General features: G+C 37.4%; 1 pseudogene; it reads right to left on the bottom strand.

Moving 5' to 3' along the window:
• The window catches only part of LOC147468439 (uncharacterized), a 10,978-nt pseudogene extending 3,143 nt beyond the window's left edge, over nt 1-7,835 (bottom strand).

The following is a 7,835-nucleotide window of genomic DNA, read 5'->3' as shown; positions in this document are numbered from 1 at the left end:
CTCTCCCTCTTTACTCCCTTTTCGTGGCTTTGCGGACCTTCTCCTTCTCTTTTGGAGCACGATGTGGGTTAATTGGAGTAGCAACTGGAGAACCAAGTGGATTTGGGGGTGATTAAGGGGTTGGAAATGGGATTAATTTGGGTGGGAAATGTTACCTTCGTCACTCCTCTTTCGGCCGTTAGAGAGCGCACGGGAGTTGGTTTTAAAACAAAATGGCGGACTCAAGGGATCCTTACCTTCGAGGGCCGAACGACTTTTTGCCTTTTTGATGGGTTCCCTACGCCTTCTCTATGTGTGTTAGATGTGAGAATGCGAGGTGGAATATTGAGAGTTTGTGTGGCTGGACGGCTTTGGTGAATATGGTTGATGAGTTGTTTATTTTTTTTTCAAAATTTTGTTCAATGTTGGTGCGCACAATAATCGGCGAAGAAAAATATATATGTATTTTAACATTCTAGAGTAAAAATTACCATGTAGAATGAAATTTTTTAATTAGTTGATTAAAGGTTATTTGTTGTATTTTTTATGAATGCAAACAAAATGATAAACAGCATATCGGTCTTTATAATAGTGGCGGCCAAATTTCAAAATTACGATTTAAAGGGCAACTTCGTCGGTAACGTTAATAACTTTACTCTGATTACACTTAAATAACCCAAATGTCGAAAAACATGCTTATGTATACGACAGTATTCGACCAACTTTAAACCCTTAAAAGATATGTAAATTGCACCCATGAAATGAAATAAAGAACGGAAAATAATATGAGTTCGATAGAGAGAAACCTTTCAAGTTTACCTCTACGAGATAATCATAGTTATAATGATTGTCATAATTTATGCATTGATTTTCCTTATGGTTCTTATCATTTTAGTTTACATATGTTTCTTGTCATTATTGATATTATCATCATCATCACTAATCATAATTAAAATCATAATTATTTGATATTACTTTTAGGTGTATACCTAACTTATTTCTTTTTCATATTATCACTATTATTATTGTTATTTTTTATTATTATTATTATTATTATTATTATTATCATCATCATAGTTATTATTATTTGTATAATCATTTTCATTATCATTATTATTATTTATTATCAATATTATAATTAAATTACATTACTATTATTACAATTTGCTATGACAAAAAATTTACTATTCTTATTATTACTGTTACTAGTATTATTACTATGAACAATAACTATTAGTTTTTTTTTTTTATAATAATATCAATTTTATTTATAAGTTAATATTATCATATTTTCATTCTGGCATTATTTTAGAAGGGGCTGCTTCCACTTAACAGTTGGTCAATTTTTAAATTTGCTTTTGAGGTAAACATGGTCCAGTGGCCCCGTAGTTCAGAAACAGCATTATTGTCACTGTTATTATTCTTACTGTTTTCCTCTAGAATAATATTTTATGCATTATTGTAAACTTAATATTTATTGTCGACATTAACATTGCGGCTGAATTATCTCTGAACTATTTATATATTTGCTACTGAAAAACAAATTTCTTACTCCGACGACCATCAATACTGTGAATAAAATCACATGATTAAAATCAAAAGTAAAACATATTATTTTTATTAAACAAAACAGTATAAATAAAATAAACACAGTGAAATCTGCATAGACACAAATGACTCTGCTAAAGAGTATATCAAGATAAAAACATGGGCAAGGAGCATTTGCATAATACAAGTGAACCATGTTTCAGGTAATGAGTCCTTTTATTTTCAAAGCATTTTCACACCAAATAGAAAGCATGTCTGATTTTACAAAACCTTATCATTCTTTAATGTAGATTATTTTGCTTTGTTCAGACTAACGATTTAGAGCAGGGGTGAAATCTGTTTTTTTCTATTTATGAAACCAATAATTTCCCTGATCGACTTAGAACCTTACAAAATGTTTTATAATCCCAGTATTATTGCAGCGTAAAAAACATTTTTCTAATTTGAATGGAACATCTTTTTACAAGAAGTCATAAATCATAATACTAATAGTGTGTTTATACAATATTCAGATACTATGTGTATTTAAGCAGTTTTCATTTTTAAAAATATTAATTTTATCCAGTATTTTTTTTTAAATCTTCTTATTCCCATTCAGCATTAAAAGAAAAGAATGTCTACCATAATCAATTCTTTATTCCAGCTTTGTTCATGTCCTATAATCATCTAAGCCCAAAATGTAGCATGAAAATAGTGCTTAAATAGTATGACAAGCTTAAATATATTTTAAAAGAGATATTTAATTAAATGGGGAGAATATCAATAACAATGTGCTCATTCCAATTTACTTAGCAATAATAAACAAATAACATTTATGTTTCATAACAATAAAGACAAGTATAAAAACGGCCATTAAAGAGAAACAAAATCAATCTTTTTAAAAATTTATTGAGCCGTCTGTGGACTCAGTCAAAATACAAAGCTAACAGAACTTTCAATTCCTGATCCACCTAACCTAAAAAGTATTTTTTTTTTAGTATGGCACAGATTTTTTTCAAAAACAAGATTTTTTAACAAATCCATTTGCTGTAAAGAAACTTAGGAAAATACAGATTGGGGACCGATGCAAAGAAAATGATATATCACAGACTCTTTTATAAAATAATATCAGAGAGAAATGAACTAAAACAGTGGGATACTCGGGTGTACTTTTCATGTGAGAGTAATGACCTTATAATATGCAAGTAAATATGGAATGATATAATACTTTAAAAATCAATTGGCAAACCAAACAAATCAGTTTTGTTTATTTCACGTGAATCAAAAGTGTCTATTAAACCTAGAAATGATGATGAAAATGAAATACATGTGTGTTAAAAGGGAATAAGAATGTCAAAGTTATGACATTTTAAAAAACTATACTAAAAATCTATTATACTTTTCTCTTTAAAACAAATTTTTTTAGTTTGCAAAGCAAATGGCCTTCAGGGTGAAGCTAAAGTAAGACTTATTATAAAAAACCAACTCAAATAACATATGACTAATATCAGGAGAGCTTTTTTATATCTATCTATACTGTACAGTGTATGGGCGAGGGTTTTACAGTTGCTCTATGGAGGCAGTTTAGATTGGCTGGGTTGAAAGGCGGATGTCTCTACTGGTGTTAAGCAAATGGTGTCCCAGGGGACTTTGAAACTTTTGTGGACGCGCCGCAGGCGAGAATTCCTTGGTATGATGGGGGGTCTTGAAGCCCATCTCGTCGTTGTGGAATTTCCGCTGTGGGGATTGTTGCTTCGCCCCTGTAGGCATTTAGTGGTTTCCCTAGAATGGCTCCTGCTGAATAATTATGCCATGTACTCTCTTTAGTGGAGATACTAGATGGGGGGGGGGTGGGGGGGGGTGGATTATTGGGGGGGGGGATATATTTGGGGGGGGGGGATAAAATATATAGTGGTTGCAGCAACTTGTTGCCAAGATTGGGGGGTTTGGTGGGGGGGGGGGGTGGGGGGCTGTGGGAGATTTATCAAAATGGAATGATTTCTGCCTTGCCTTCAGCAGCTCTCGCGGGGGTCATGGTAGATCTAATGAGGCATACTCTTTGGTGTACTTGAGTTTTGTTGCCCTGCACTCTGAGTTCGCTCCACGTTGTGGGGGTAGTCTTTGTGGGAGATTACCACGGACTCTTGATTGCCTCCTTTGTGCAGGTGTTGCAGTTTCCAAATTACTGAATAACCTGCACATTAGCTGTAACCTTTTTTCTGTTTGCATGAGTGCTGCTAGTGATGGTTCTTCCTGCATTCTCTGTTATACACCACCCTCTTGATCATCGCTCTATATCCTCAATGTGGTCAATGAAATCTGTGCAGGTACCCAACTTTCCCTCTCTGCCTGATTCCTGGAACCACTACAGCAGGGAAAGCATACACCAGCGACTTATTTTTGGTTCTCCGATTTGTTCTTTGTTACTTATGGGGTTCTTCATCTACATCCATGTGCTCACTGGAATGGCTGTTCAAAGGCTATTCCATGTTGGTGGAGGGGGGGGGGGGGGGGGGGGGTGGGGTGTATCTGTCACCCTGCTTTTTCACTGTTAACTGAATTTTCAGTTGAATGAATACAAAAGCTAGGCAAAGAATTTGCAAAAGATGACAAAATACTAGACCTTCTACGTGTCCATTGGTCCAGGAAACTGCTCTATAAAACTTCCCATTAGACCTATCATCGCTATTTTAATGCAGGTAAGCTGCTACTGAGAGACAAATTTGCATTTTCTAGCCCAGAACCATCAGAGTTTTCAAACATCTTGCTCTCGTTCATTCGATCTGGCTTGTATTAAGCTCCTGATTGGTAATCTGTAAACGCTGGATTTTGCTCCTGTTCGCCAATCCTCCTGTTGGACAACGACAGTGCGACAGTGAATTTTGGAGTGTTCATCCACCTGGCATTACTGAATCTAAGCTGATCTTCAAAGCTCTCACCACAAATGGTAGAGACCTAGATTTCACTGAGTTTGGCCTTCCCCTCTTTAATGCTGTGTTGATAGGTGTCTGCATGAGAGCTCCCTCATGCCTAGGTGTCTGAATGGGTTTTATTTGCTGGGGTATCCTTCTATGTATAATAAGGCTCTTTAGGCTTTGGCGATTCAGCACAGAAGGCTCTCTGGAACGTCTTCAGATGGTACGCAATCTTTCCTCACACTAGGAGAGAACGAATAACCCTATGTTCACTGCTCCTGCGCTTTCTGATTTTGAGCTCTTTTCCCTAAATCTCTTGAATAAATTGTCAGAAGGGCTAATTGTCCAGATGCCTTTGATTTCCACCTTTCATTCGCTCAGGTAGGCACTCTGAAATTCATTTTCCGAGTAGCTCATGTTTCTGTGCTGATATACCGAAAGAGCTATCCTGGGAAGTATGTCTCCTTCAACGCTTGTAGGAACATGTGTTCTTGTCGAACTTCCGCTCTTCCATGTTTTTTACGACAGACTTTATGTCATCATACTGCTGTTCTAAAGTTTCTACTGTATCTGCTACTGCTGCTTTTGGAGTTAACTTTATCCCGCAAAATACAATTCAGCCCCATCTGGCACGCCCCGTGGTACCCAAAGTAGAAACATCTTCTCCATCAGGTTCATTCCTCCTTTTTTCCTCCAGTTCCCACTGCTTCGACGCCTCATCCAGGCTTGTGGTCTTTCAGAAAATTATTCCCATCCTCTCGGATGACCTTAGTGGTGAGTATCCACTGCTTCTTCTCTTAAAACAACGTCTTTTCACCGAGCCATTGCATTAGGCAACATCTAAACTTGCCCTTTGAGAACAAAGCACTGCTCCCAATATGCTCTGTGCGACCCAGGCCTTTTCCTGCTCACACCCCTTGTGGTTTTGTGTGGAAGGTTAGTGCCCGGGGAATTTGGGGAAGTGTGTGGCTTTTCGCTGAAGTAGATCTCTTGAGACTCGACCTTGGAGTAAGCCCATGACGGAGGGTTGACCTTGCTTGGTTGGGGGAATACATTCCACGTGCTTGGAATTTCTTTTAATGGGTGGAATGGTTGGCCCGATTTTGGACCCTTGACTTCGCCTATAAAACAGAGAAGGCAAAGCATTTAATAAGAGATACATTAAATAAGGAAAATTGTTTAATGATTAATGCCATATTTATTATGGACATGCTTGACAGTTTTTTTTATATAAACCTTTCACTGTTATGGGAGACTTTAATTTCGTAGTATTGCACGCCTATTAAATCTTAAACAACGTGGTTCTGATAGTGTGTAGTGTTTGAACAGCACTAATCAGCAGAAAAACAGCAATTATCCATAATAATTGTAATATTTAGTCACTTTCTAGCACATTAATTTTTCCTTTGAATGCCATATGCTTTTAAAATTGATAAAAACCAAACTGTTGCCATATATAATCCATAATATCATACTCACAGCGTGAGGACACAGAAGAGTGGTTTTAAACAGTAAGAGGAATAGAAGAGAAGATACGAAGAACGACGTATACTGCAGCAAGCCCCTCACACCCCACCCAGTAGTACAGTAGTAGATGAGGCACGTAAGCCCCTACATTGCCCCCATTGAACCTCAACTTTGGCCCTCTTGTGGGGAGATGGCGGGGACTGTGCCCCCCTCTGGAGGTGGACCAGCTGGGTCCCTGGAACATAACAGGCCACTCAACACACTGCATTACTAACGTCAACATGCACACTGCAACTGGACCGACCACCAACAGCAAGAGAAGGGGGTATTTCACAGCCACATTTATACTTGTAGTAAAAAAATAAGAAAAAAAATGTAATCAGAAATAAATGAACAAACAAATTAGCCCAACCCTATATACATCAAGAAGAGGACATGCATTACAAGCTTTATTGGCCACACACCACCCAACGTTGATCGCAAGCATACGGACCTGCAAACTTCGAGAACCCAGGTCAAACGCAACTGAGGGACGTTGCCGCATTCCTTGGTGAGACTCCCATCCCCCTGGCATCGGAGACAGGGCAATACCTGGGTGGAGGTGGAGAGAGTCTAGACAGTTCAGCACACCCCTGACATGGCGAATGGGAGAAGCCACCGCCACCCCCGAGGAATGATCCCACTACACGTCCCGCAAACCGCGTCATTAATCCTGAACAGGAGGGAAGGAAAAAAAAAATCATCATCTCTGGAATAACTTGATAAGTAAACAGCAAAAATATGGTGTTGGTGTACTGCTATTATGGATTTTAAAAAAAAAAATTATACATTTGTGTTAGTTCTGCTGGAGATGTGGGAAAGTATGTTTCTTGATGCAGAAATTTCTTTTTTTCCAGTACATTTTATCCACAATATCTATAACATTTTCCCTTGTGTTAATTTAATGGAACCAATCTAAGGCAGGGTTTAGCCCCTGGAATTGACAAGACCACTAAAATTTATTAAAAAGCTGACAAAAGGTTATTGTTGTAAAATCCCTGGTTAAAACATACTGTGTACTTGAGGCCACCTGCGGACGCTTTTTTCCAGGTGACAGGGGTGGGGGTAACACTTGGTGTTTTTGTAAGTAAGTTTTCTGTTGATCTGCTCTGTTCCCGGTGCTAGCCAGAAGGCGAGTGTGCTACTTGTGTTTGGCAAGATGGACACAATATTTCGAGCGTTCTCTATCTATTAATAACTGCAACATATAGAAAAGTGAATAGCCTTACTCAACTTGGCGGCGAAAAAAAAAAAACAAGAAATGTTATATATGGGAATGCAAACCAATATCCCTGTTTACTATCATTTAAATTTATAACGCAACCAAAATTTAAAATCAGGCAAAGCTATTATTTACCTCAGTGCGTGAGCTAACCAACGTTCAGTAAGCTACCTCAAACCATTTCTTCCAGTTACTTAAGTCCAGCCAAAGAAATACAAGTTTTAGATATACTCTAGCCAAAAGCTTATGAAATACCGTTGACAAGTCTGGTCTTTCCAAAATCCTATTTTTACAGTCCATGAATATATTGAAAATAATTTCACATTCTGAACAAAACATAATGAATAAATATAACAGACAGTATATCCTACTCCATACTTTACTTACAAAAAAGAAAAAGAAAAGGGGAAAAGAAAGAAGGCAAAAAAAGCAAAAAGCCTAGGAAACAAGAAGACTAAAACAAATTATTTAAAAATGTCCTATAACCAAATTTCTATTCAAACACAAGACATAAAGCAAAAACCAACAATCAATTTCAGCCTGCAAAATCTCAATATTAGTTTGCAGAGGCATAGCATCTTCCGACTGCATAGGTCCTGCAGAGCCGGTTCCTATTGCTCACCTATGATTGAGTGTTGGCAGAAGATTGTGGTTGCTAAAACTATTGCCAAATTTTGTGCATCCAT

The sequence above is a fragment of the Penaeus japonicus genome, unplaced genomic scaffold (assembly GCF_977035675.1).
Source record: "Penaeus japonicus unplaced genomic scaffold, GWHDUDI00000001_assembly GWHDUDI00000029, whole genome shotgun sequence".
Taxonomy (NCBI): domain Eukaryota; kingdom Metazoa; phylum Arthropoda; class Malacostraca; order Decapoda; family Penaeidae; genus Penaeus; species Penaeus japonicus.
The sequence above is the reverse complement of the archived record's forward strand: the minus strand, read 5'-3'. Positions and strand labels throughout refer to the sequence as shown.